The following is a 13,210-nucleotide window of genomic DNA, read 5'->3' as shown; positions in this document are numbered from 1 at the left end:
GCTGTGAAACACCCGGTCAGCTCGATTCAGCCCGCCTGCAACCCTCTGATCTAAAGACCATCTCCTTAACCACTATGGTCACGGCTGCCACAAACACCACTCAACACCTCACAATAGTGGTGTGGATCAGCACTGCCCTCACGATCCGATTCGATCACGATTCGGAAGGTAGTAGATACGATTTGATTCAATTCTATTAGATCCAATCCGATTCAATTCTACAATGCATTGCAATGCATTACATTTCTACTGAACGCAAAACAAATGTTTAATCAGCCATGATGAGGCAATACAAGTAGTCAGATACTGAGCAACAATTTATAGGCTGTTTTCTGTATTAGTCTGTATCAGTCTTGCAATGTTTTGAAGTGCTTTTATTTAATTTAACATTCATTTGCTCCCGAAATATCCATGGAAGTATGGCATGGATCGTCCATGCCCCGCATTGGATTGCATCGCCGAATCAATCATTGTTGACACCACTACCTCACAACACCCTCTTTGTACAAATGCAGCTTATTCAGACTGCTGATATCTATGCTATGGCATGTCTATAACTCATAAGAATAAGATCATGGAGTGCTACGTTTTGTTGTTGTTACAATGCTCTGTGGATCAGCATTATATAGTTTTCATGACGCCCAGCAACATACCTGTCTGAAAATCGGTTCACTGTCAGCGAAAAAAGAAAATCCTCCCCTCACGGTTTGAATGCTTTTCATCTCAGAGTACCTAACAGTTGATACAAAAGTGAATATGAATACTGTGGTATATAGTCATATGATCTTATGGCAAGTTTTTTCTTTCTTCGTGTCGTTTCTTTGGGTACATCAGTCAAAAGTTACAAGCGTCATTTTCGTATAGCAGATCACGAAAGCTGGAGATTCAGGGAGATTCACAGACCGCCTGTAGATGACTCATTTTAGTAAGCATCGGCTGACTCATGAAGGTAATTAATTAACTTGAAAATCCTTCTTTGTGTCCCTTTAATTAAGATGATATTTGTTAACCCTGAAATTGTACATACTGTTGCTTAGACACTGCTCTGCACAGTATCCTCAGCCTGCCGTCAGCCTCTCCTCATTGTGTGGTGCGTCACGACTCCTCATGTCTTCCATTCAGATCAGCAAGTCTGGGAGGACGATATGCTCAAGCCTTGAGCTGATTCACAGCTTTTTCACCTCAGATGAAAGACAAATACGGTACTCTGCAGTCTGCAAAGTCCTTATCCATGCCTCATGACATGACCTGCTACAATGAGATGGTGAGAAAGAGAGTGAGAGAGTTTGTGTAGACAGACAGACAGAGAGGCAGGCAGGCAGACAGGCAGACAGATAGACAGGCAGACTGGCAGGCAGGCAAGCAGACAGACAGGTAGACATGCAGGCAGACAGGCAGGCAGGCAGAGACAGGCAGGCAGACTGGCAGGAAGACAGATAGGCAGACAGGCAGGCAGGCAAACCGGCAAGCAGGTAGACAAGTAGGCAGACAGGCACACACAAAGACAGATACACAAAAATGCAAACAAAACAGAAAGACAGACTGACAAACAGACAGACAGACAGACAGCGATGGAGAACAACTGTATGTGTGAGTAAGAAAGAAAAGTGCGGAAGGCAGAGAAGGGGAGAAGGCGAGAAAGGGATCATTTTAATGATGCCCAGTGTTTTTTTGGCGCATGTTCCAAGTGCTCCTCGGCTGGAATGACTCACACTGGAGTCTTTGTCTCTGCCCAAGGCCACGCACAACCCTCTTGAGCACTTTTATATGGCAGACCATTTAAGATGCCAGAGATACCACTTCTGCACTCCAAGAGAATTTGACAATGACCCGAAGCTTACTTTGTGTGTCTGTGTCTGTTTGTGTGAGTTCAATATGTGCATGTCTGCTGTGTGAGTGTTTGTGTGTGTGTGCGTGCATGCGTGTCTTGGAGTAAGAGAAGGTAGAGACATGTGTGTGCGTGTGAGAGAGAGGGGGAATATTGTGTGTGTCTGTCTATGTGTGTGTGTGTCTGTGCATTATGCGCACACACAAGCATCTCCATTCTCTTTTCTCCACGTCTCTGTTTACACAGTTGCCTTTTTAAACTTGTGTGGTTTCCATATCATGCTGTGCATTGTCATTCATACAAAGTGAGGAAAGCAGAGAGCCTCTGGCAGACACACTCACACACGCACACGCACAGACGCACGCGCACGTGCACGGAAACAGACACCCACCCACGAGACAGACAGACAGACAGACAGACAGACAGACAGACAGACAGACACAGACACAGACACAGACACAGACACAGACACAGACACAGACACAGACACACACACACACACACACACACACACACACACACACACACACACACACACACACACACACACACACACACACACACACACTCTCTCTCTCTCACACACACACACACACACACACACACACACACACACACACACACACACACACACACACACACACACACACACACACACACACACACACACACACACACACACACACACACACACACACACACACACACACACACACACACACACACACGAGAAGAAGAGAGATACACGCACACACTTTGCTCTTTGACGCGCCCAAAGCCGGCCTTTGAAGTGTGTCCAATGGCTGTATATAAGAAGCCAGTGCTGCTCGGCCTCTTGCTCCGTGTCTCCCGGCGTCCTCAGGTGGAGCCCAAGATGAGACCCAGGCCTGTCTGAGCCCCTTCCTGTCCTGAGCTGAGCTGCCAGTAAAACACACACAGGGAGCGATACACAGCAATGCAACCATGCACACGCACAGATACACGTACACAATACCCATGCACACACACACACTAATATACACACACACACACACACACACACACACACACACACACACACACTCTAATACAGGCACGACAGACTCTCTTTACACACGCACGTACGCAGGCATGCATGCAAGCACACACACACACACAAACACACACACACACACACACACACACACACACACACACACACACACACACACACACACACCACACACACACACACACACACAGATACACACACACACACACACACACACACACACACACACACACACACACACACACACACACACACACAAACACACAGAGGAAGGTGCATAAAGACAGAGTCTGAACAAGAGATAAACATGCAAAGTCACACACACATACACATCTGTCTGAGCGAGAGATAAACATGCTAACTCTAAGAGAGAAGCGAAACACACACACACACACACACACATAGCACACGCACACACACACAGCACACGCACACGCACACGCACACGCACACGCATACGCACACACACACGCACACGCACACACACACACACCACTGCCTCACTCTGCAGGGATCACTCTGTACTCCCTCTGATCCCCTCCACAGATATGGTTTTCCTCCCATTTATAAAAGAGAATTGCTGAAGTTCCACAGACTTCAGGGGGTGTCTGAGTTCTCCCATGTTCCGTTTCAGGTTCCTCTGGTCTCTTTGGAACCGCGTACCCTGTGCTGTATGGTGGGCTGGCTACAGCTGCTGTTACCCTCAGACAGCAACCTCTGGCTTTGATTTAAATTTTAATTCTCCAGCACGACGGGTTCTATTAATGGAAGAACATGAATATTTCAGTGTCCATCCAGGAGGGTGGCTGGTTGGCGGGAGGCAAGAGGCGTCTTTCCATTAGGCAAACCTAGGCAATTGCCTAGGGCCTCGGCCAAATCTGTCCTGCTTAGAGGCCCCAACTGTCACACCAGTTGCAGTAAACACACAAAAAGTAGGCTTTGACACTTGTGCAAGGTAATTGAAGATACGTATATATGAGACGAAACACTTAAATAGTCTATATCAGTGGTTCTTAACCTGGGGTGCGGGTTTTGCTTCCCATTCAAAGCTAAAGTAATGATTCATGTCTCAAGCGAGAGTCATTGTAATTAATCACTCATTTATAAATTTTAGTGTATATACACATATAGAAGTTTGTGTTGGGGGTGCGCGGCTTGTCTTGGGCACAGGTAAGGGGGTGCGTTAAGAAAAAAAGGTTAAGAACCACTGGTCTATATAATGACTTTTGAGGGCCCCATGTTTATATTTTGCCTAGGGCCTCAAAATGGCTAGATCCGCCCCTGGGGGTAGGCCGTGGTGTTTGGCTAGCTGGCTGCCGTGCAATGCTGAGCGTGGGGTGCTGACATTGAGGGCAGATGACTTTTAGGAACATGACAGGCCGTTTGCACTCAAGAGGCCCATTTTAGGCTGGCCCTAAATTTTAGTGACGCAAAGATGCCTCTTGAGTTGAAGAAGAACTCACTTCTCACAAAAACAGATATTAAAATTATATTTTGGTCCATAAAGTGAATTTGTTGCGTGTCCATCAGTATCATGGTTGAGATGAAACCAAGCATTAGAAAGGGGAAGAAAGTTATTTTAGTGGCTTTGAACATCCATGGTCTGTGACATTTACCTTGTGAGTGGAGTCGAGGGCTTTACCAGTCCCTTGAAAGGACATAATGACACGACCCTGGTAGTGATTAGAATGGCACCATCATCATCCTGATCGGCCGTTTCTGTTTCTTCTTCTTCTTTTTCTTCTTCATCTTCTTCTTCTTCTTCTTCTTCTTCTTCTTCTTCTTCTTCTTCTTCTTCTTCTTCTTCTTCTTCTTCTTCATCATCGTCCTGTTCATGTACGTCTTCTCTGTCCTCTGTCAGTGAATTGGCCCTTAAAATTCACCCAATATACCCCCACTGTGTTACGCTACCCTTGGTTGCAATTAGAATGCACCCTACAGATTACCACACTTTCCCCATTCCCCACACAAACTTTCCCCATTTTTTTTACTGCCATTGAGACCAACCCCACTCACGAACATTCCCCCATTTTTTAACTGCCACTGAGACTGCCCCACTCGCAACAAGCCTTGCCCCATTTTTAACTGCCATTGAGGCTGGTATGTATATTCTCCATCTTTAACGACTCTGCAAAAGCAGAGTGGTCTCGTCAGGGGTCCTGGTCGTTAGGTAAACACTGAGGACACAGCCAATCAATCAGCCCAAGGCGGAACTGTGCACTCGGGGAGAGGGAAGCATTGCAGCAGCACAGCACCACCTTTATAACCATAGCTGCATATAAATAAGCACATGAAGGCAGATATTCACATAAGATACAATACATTTGCATCTCTTTTTGACACTTTTGCAGCGGTTTAATAATGGTTCCTACTGTATTTTCACATATATCTCTCTTTTGAGACCTTTGTTCTCTCTGCGACTGTTTGATAACACACCCACAAACTGTCTTAGAGGCCCGGTCTTGGCATCGAGGCATTGTGTACCAAGAGTAAACATAAAACAAATGTTCGCATGAAAACAAGTGATAAGCAGCAAGCAAATTCCTGTGTACACTATTTGAACACACTGAACAAGAGATTGGAGGCTTGATAGCGTCTGAGCATTGCAGACATTAAATAAGCACATGGAGAGATGGGCAGATATTCCCATACCATACAGTACATTTGCATCTTTTTTGACACTTTTGTTTTCTCTGCAACTGTTAAAAATTGATTTCAACTTCCTTGAGACATTTGTTCTCTCTGCACCATAAATCGTCTTAGAAGGCCAGTCTTGGAATTGAGGCAGTACCAGGAGTAAACATAAACAAATGTTCACATGAAAACAAGTACGAAGCAACAAGCAAATCCAAGGAAATGGTGGTTGATTTCAGGCGCTCCATCCCACCCTTGGTGCCTGTCTCTATTGGGGGAGAGAAAGTGGAGACTGTCAGCACTTACAAGTACCTAGGAGTGCACCTCGACAATAAACTGGACTGGTCCACAAACTCAGATGCACTCTACAGGAAAGGCCAAAGCAGGCTCTATTTCCTCAGAAGGCTGAGGTCCTTCAATGTCTGCAGCCGACTTCTGCTTATGTTCTACCAGTCTGTCATGGCCAGCGTGCTCTTCTTTGCTGCGACGTGCTGGGGAGGAAGCATCAGGAAGAGAGATGCTGGACGCCTTGACAGACTGGTGAGGAAGGCGGGATCAGTGGTGGGCATGGAACTGGAGACACTCACCTCAATAACCGAGAGCAGAACACTGAGCAGACTAGACTCTATTATGGACAATCAGCATCACCCCCTTAACGCCACCTTCACTAACCAACTGAGTCTGTTCAGCCACAGACTCCGTGCTTTCACCTGCAGGACTGACAGACTAAGGAAGTCCTTTGTCCCATGGGCAATTCAGCTGTTTAACAACACACAGAAGGACACTAAGAAGAACATCATCATAGGGGACTGGACTGCCTGAGATGCCAGAGCTGGCCCAGCCCGGGAAACCTCTTGGTGTGTGTGTGTGTGTGTGTGTGTGTGTGTGTGTGTGTGTGTGTGTGTGTGTGTGTGTGTGTGTGTGTGTGTGTGTGTGTGTGTGTGTGTGTGTGTGTGTGTGTGTGTGTGTGTGTGTGTGTGTGTGTGTGTGTGTGTGTGTGTGTGTGTGTGTGTGTGTGTGTGTGTGTGTGTGTGTGTGTGTGTGTGTGTGTGTGTGTGTGTGTGCGTGTGCTGTCCAATAACTGCACTAAGGAACTTTGACCGTTGACCACTGGACATACTTGTTTTTCCTGCTTGCCACAAGCAAAGACTGTGATCTGTCGGAGCTGGCCCAGTTACTGGGGAACCTCTTTGTGTGTGTGTGTGTGTGTGTGTGTGTGTGTGTGTGTGTGTGTGTGTGTGTGTGTGTGTGTGTGTGTGTGTGTGTGTGTGTGTGTGTGTGTGTGTGTGTGTGTGTGTGTGTGTGTGTGTGTGTGTGTGTGTGTGGTGTGTGTGTGTGTGCTTGCCTAAAACACTTACCTGTACTTTACTGTGACATTGTAAGAATGTTCAACCCCTATCATACTCTGTACACTGCCTACTTCTACATACTATACTATATCATAGATGTATCCATCAACACTTGTTGTCTACCTTAACTGACAGAGTATGTTTTTTCTGCTTTGGTCTATCCCAACTCACAGAATGTCTTTTTGCACAATTACCTTTTTCTACATTTATCTCTATTATTTTATTGTATTTTCCCCACCCTGATGACTATTCCTGTGTTTATTTTTGTCTTGAAATGTCCATGTGGGCTTTTGTGTATTTGTGTATTTATGTAAGCTACTGGATACCTGAATTTCCCCCTGGGGATCAATAAAGTTACTCTACTCTACTCTACTCTACAAGCAAATCCCTGTGTGCACCATTTGAACAAGAAACTGGTGGCTTGGCAGCTTAAAACCTCTGAGCATTGCAGACATTAAAGTAGTTCTACTTCAGAGTGCATCTCTGGTGGCTGTGTAGGAGAAGCCGACAGTATTCTGCTGCACCACTCTCTCCAGTCCGAGATGGGCGATGAGGGGGTGAACCAGGGATGAGCAGTAAAATAGCACTGTAAGCTGTCCTGTATCAAACAAGTGTGTACTGTAGCAGCTGGTCTCTTCACTAGGCATCTTTAGGAACATAGAGTCGAATGTAACACTGTTCTAGTTGTTCGTACTCTGTAAGTGTTGAATGAATGGTGAAACTTTAAAAAACACTGTAAAAAATACCAGCTGCCTCAGAATTCCAAGTTAATTTAAACTATATAAGTTATCATAACTTATCACTGATATCGTCTTTTACAGTGTACTGTGTAGCTTCTTCACCACTAGACACAGTGAAGAAACAGGACTTGGTGTTTTTGGCAAGACTGCAATATTTGTCAGTGCACTTTCCATAGGCCTATGCATTTAGTTGCCTTTGTCATAAACGTAACCATCATCATCGTCATCGTCATCATCATCGTCATCGTCATCGTCATCGTCCTCTTTATTGTCTTTACCTCTTTTCTTCCCCTAGGACCACTTTTCACTCTGACAGAAATCCTCTATTTCACAAACACATGCGCGCACGCACGCACACACACACACACAAACAGACATAATGTACACACACACAGTGAGTGAGCGTGCGAGCCATTCAATGAGCATGCACAAAGCACAAAGACTTACGGTGCTCACTCACACACACACGCATGCACACACACACAAACACAATCTTTGACTTCCCCTCCATCTGTCTGTGTGCCTCTCCCTGTGTATGTAACTCCCACAGACAGGCAGGCGGGCAGGCGGGCAGGCAGGCGGGCGGGCGGGCGGTCAGGCAGGCCGGGGCCCCTATGAGGTAGATGATGGAGATGAGTGGTGGTATGTCAAACCGCCTCCTTCACCCTTGGGGTCAGGACTGCATGAGAAACAGGGGTGGGGTGGAGGAGTGGAGTGGTGTGGAGGGGTGGAGTGGAGGAGTGAAGGAGTGGAGTGGAGGGGTGGAGGGGTGGAGTAAGGACAGCTCCATTTCTTGTCTTTGTTCAATACATACACAAAGACACTTGCTTCCAATCAAAGTTGGAACATACGTACATTCAGTAACTACAAATGATCTGAACAGGTCACACACCTGCACAATTGTTGATGTCATCTATGTGTGTGTGTGTGTGTGTGTGTGTGTGTGTGTGTGTGTGTGTGTGTGTGTGTGTGTGTGTGTGTGTGTGTGTGTGTGTGTGTGTGTGTGTGTGTGTGTGTGTGTGTGTGTGTGTGTGTGTGTGTGTGTGTGTGTGTGTCTGTGTGTCTGTGTGTGTGTGTCTGTGTCTGTGTGTGTGTGTCTGTGTCTGTGTCTGTGTCTGTGTGTCTGTGTGCAGTATATAGTGTGTGTGCATGGACGCGTGCACGTGTTTGAGCGTGTGTGCGTGCGTGCGTGTGTACACCGTATGTGTGTACGCACTCACACGCGCACTGAAGGCTTCCTGTCCTGCCTGATGTTAATGCTGCTTGGGTTTTTCCCATGCTTATCAGCCATGTCCAACGTCCCCTTAATGGGAGCCAGCTGTTCTTCTCCGAGAGCAACACTGACAGAGAGTCCGACCGACAGCACAGAGAGAGAAGCATGCCCGGAGCCCTGCCGAGCCAGTTCCCATGCTAAAGTGGGTCCCAGAGGGAAGGTGTGTGCTCTCTGGACCCTGAAAATTACTTCCCGTGGAAGTCTATTTGGCTCTGAAAAAAAACTCCTAATGAAAGATTACCTCTCAAAATGATCTGGAAAAAAACACACAGCGGTGCTTTTAATTTACTCGAGTGAACATTAGGAGAAATGCTACCATGCATTTTTGCACTTAAACTGAAACTATGCAAACTGACCTTATTTCCTCCCTCTGTGTTTCTTATGTGTATTATACAGTATCGACCTGCCCCCCACACACAAGCCGCCGCCCCCCTACTCAGAGAGGTTGCCCGGCAGCCCTGTGGCCCCCCCGATCGCCTCTCTGGCCCCGCAGGTGGTTGCCTTCACACAGGTGAGGAACATTTACTGTACTGTGCATTGCATTTGTCATGGCCCTTACTGTACATTGAAGGTGAAAAAGTGGATCGCGCTGGGGTTCTTCTTTTCTTCTTTTTTATTTTTTTATTTACATAGCAGCAGAAGTGTAGACAAACGTTTCGGCTGTTGCCTTCGTCAGTGTCTCGAGACAGTTACATAGCAGCAGAAGTGTAGACAAACGTTTCGGCTGTTGCCTTCGTCTTCTGCTGCTATGTAAATAAAAAAATAAAAAAGAAGAAAAGAAGAACCCGAGTGCGATCCACTTTTTCACCTTCAAAGTTATTTAACTGGAGACGCACCACACGGAAGAGCGCGGTGTATGAACTACTACTTCCTTACTGTACATTGCACTTAGTGTAGATATAATGTGCACAGTGTTGCCCCCTTTGGCCCTTAGATTGCACTTAACTAGTATATTTTTGCAACGTTACCTAAATCTCCCACACACACATCCACACACACGCCTACTGTATATGCAGTAATAGCCGGCTAACTCTAATTTCACAGCATGTTTGCTTTTAGTATTTTTATGCTCGTGACAAATAAAACTCCTTGTAAACATGATATTAAGTGGATACTGATATGGATTGTGATATGGATCCCCCTAGGTCTGGATTAAAGACTTTTATTGAAATGAATTTAACTGAACTGAACTGGACTGAATTGAATTGAATTGAATTGAATTGAATTGAATTGAATTGAATTGAATTGAATTTAATCAATTTCATTCAATTGAATACTTTTATCCAAGGGACTTACAAGACGACATAATCAGCAACATGAAATGTGATTACAGAAAGTTAGAGTACTCAGGCATGTTTGTGCAAATGAGTAAGGTTAGTTTTGAAGGGAAGGGAAACTCACAAGCTTCTTGGGAGGTGAAGGGAGATGAACCTACTCTCATCGCAGCTAATACATAATGATGGAGAACTGTCACTCACTCCCACCTCGCCTCAAGCACTCACTCACTCACTTCTCTTAGCGCTGTTGCTATATTTACATACATCTTGTCATCATAACTTGCATAACCGTGGGATGGAAAACCCTCTGAATAACTGTTGTCTTGCCAACTAACAGTGTAATCACTCCTGTGCCTCTTTGTTTTGCTTGTGTGCATCAGGCTCGTAGGGTTGAGCAGCAGCGCTACGAGATGGCTGAGAGGCCCGTGTTTCGGTCGCCCCAGCACCACCAGCGGCCCCCGAGGGAGATGCACAGCCCCATCCATCAGCCCCTCTCCTACCAGGACTGGGTCTGCCACCAGAACGGAGCTGAGCAGGTCTACATCAACCACAGGGAACACTACGTCTGATACGACTCCACTGGAAGCACAAGCCGTGGCCATGGCCTTTTCTCTTTGTCTTGCTACTGCAATGCCCAACGAAGCAAAAAGGCAGCGACTGCATTCTTGAAAATGAGTTACTATGATTTTAATGACATATGGTATATCAAAATGTAAAGGTAGAAATGATTGATCTGCGAAAAATGTAGCAGTGGCCCTACCGTGACGCTAATGGTTTGGCACTCATCTCCTACACGGTTGACCCAGGTGATTTTTAGCCTGGGTCCTTTGCCGACCCTTCCCCCGTCTCTCTTTCCCAACTCATTTCCTGCCATCACCGTCAATGTCCTGTCGTATAAAACTGAAAATAAAAGGTTCGAAAAGCCCCCAAAAAGACTGTGGTAGGATGTGGTAGAATAAAGTAACAAAACTGCCACGTGCCAATAATCTACCAAATTACTTGTGCCACAGGATCATTTTGAAGTCATTTTACTCATTTTGTAGCTCTGTGCAGCAAGCATTTTTGCTTTGTAGGGCAGTGTGCTGCAATGCATTTGCTCAGTCGTCAACACTGTTTCTTCTTGTGGTGTTCACTGTTCTACACTAACCTCTGCAAGCTGGCATCTATTACACACACACACACACACACACACACACACACACACACACACACACACACACACACACACACACACACACACACACACACACACACGCACACAAACACACACACACACACACACACACACACACACACACACACACACACACACACACACACACACACACACACACACACACACACACACACACACACACACACACACACAAGCACCAGTTTCGGCAGTTCATTTAGTTTCAGTTTGCAGTTTGTTTAAAGCCGTCCTTGGGATTCTTCCCCTCACGTGTCTCTCCTCCGCCTCCTCCTGTCTGTGTTGTAGTGTGTAGTATTGCCAAAGGTGAATACAGGTTCGCCATTAGTGGCCATTGTAGACTGAGATCATTCCAGGCTGCGTGGAGGGGGGGGAGGGGGGGGGTGGTCTCAAAGACACAGACTCCACTGAGGTTAATATCTTCATTTAGTCCTGCTGCTGTGCAACAGCCCTGGCCAGCTGCCTTGTCACACACACACACACACACACACACACACACGCACACACACACAAACACGCACACGCACACACACACACTGACAACTAAAGGGACTTGGAGGACAAACGCAAGGCCCGCTGTGTGTGTGTGTGTGTGTGTGTGTGTGTGTGTGTGTGTGTGTGTGTGTGTGTGTGTGTGTGTGTGTGTGTGTGTGTGTGTGTGTGTGTGTGTGTGTGTGTGTGTGTATGAGTGCGTGCGTGCGTGCGTGTGCGTGCGCGAGTGCGCTTGTGTGCGTGTGCGCGCATGTGTGTATGAGAGTGCACTTCAGACCCAACAGGCACTTAAGGGACAAACATAAGGGGTGCGTCCGTGTTTGTGTGCGTGTGCGTGTGCGTGTGCGTGTGCGTGTGCGTGTGCGTGTGCGTGTGCGTGTGCGTGCGAATTAATTAATGAATGTCTACCTGTGAGACTGTCTCCTGTTCCTGCATCTAAAAGGCTTTTTATACAGTAGCTTGCCTATTATTGTATGCATCTGCTTCTTCGATAGTGATGCTGTAGTTTGTCAAAAGCATATCGAACCTGTTTTCTATTGATTTTTTTGTATTTTTATACAGTATTACTGTAGATCAAGTGTGGGATTTTTTTGTAAATACATTTTAAGTGTTGTTTATGTGTCATTATTTTTTTTATATATGTGTTCTGTAGGCCAACCCCGGTGCCATATGCCACATTAAATGCTCACCATAACGTGCGATACGATAACACTCTCTTGGTTATCCCGCTACGGCTTCAAACAAGAGTGAGGCATCATCTTAGCGTGATAAGGATAAGGAAAGAACAGGACGGCACTTTTTAATTGTCCTCTTAATCTCCGCTTCCTGTTGATTAAAAGGTGCAATTTGAGTGACGGCCTTTTGCTTTCTACGCTAGGCTTCTCTTTCCATTTTAATTAAGAATTGTTCCTCCAACAGTCATGCTGTTAAAGTTGTCTGCCTTCAATGTCTTGCTTTTTTTTGTATCTTTCTGACAGATAGTGTTAGGGAATTTAACATGAACACTTCATTCAATAGCTCATTAGTGTAATTGCTGGTTGGTTTTTACTGTAAGACACAGTAAAGCGCCAGTGGTCTTTGGCAAGCTTATATAACCAAAGTCTTTTTTTTATGATTATTTTGCCAGTGTACAGTACATGACATAATCACAAGCATAGCTATCTTAACCATGTGTGGTTTACTAAAATGGTTTCTTTCATTTGGTTTTCCACTAAATTTTAATTTAATGACGTGTCAACATGACAACCTCCATGTTGTTGTATATTTTCTCTTTTGTTTTGACGCTATCATTGTAAAAAAGAAAAAAGAAAAAAAGAAAAAAAAAGAAAGAAAGTTAAACTTTCCCACTTTGCTTTGTAGTTTTCTGCAATAAAATGCCCCAAAACTCTTTTGATG

The sequence above is a fragment of the Engraulis encrasicolus genome, chromosome 7 (genome assembly GCF_034702125.1).
Source record: "Engraulis encrasicolus isolate BLACKSEA-1 chromosome 7, IST_EnEncr_1.0, whole genome shotgun sequence".
Lineage (NCBI taxonomy): Eukaryota > Metazoa > Chordata > Actinopteri > Clupeiformes > Engraulidae > Engraulis > Engraulis encrasicolus.
Note: the sequence above shows the minus strand (reverse complement) of the source record.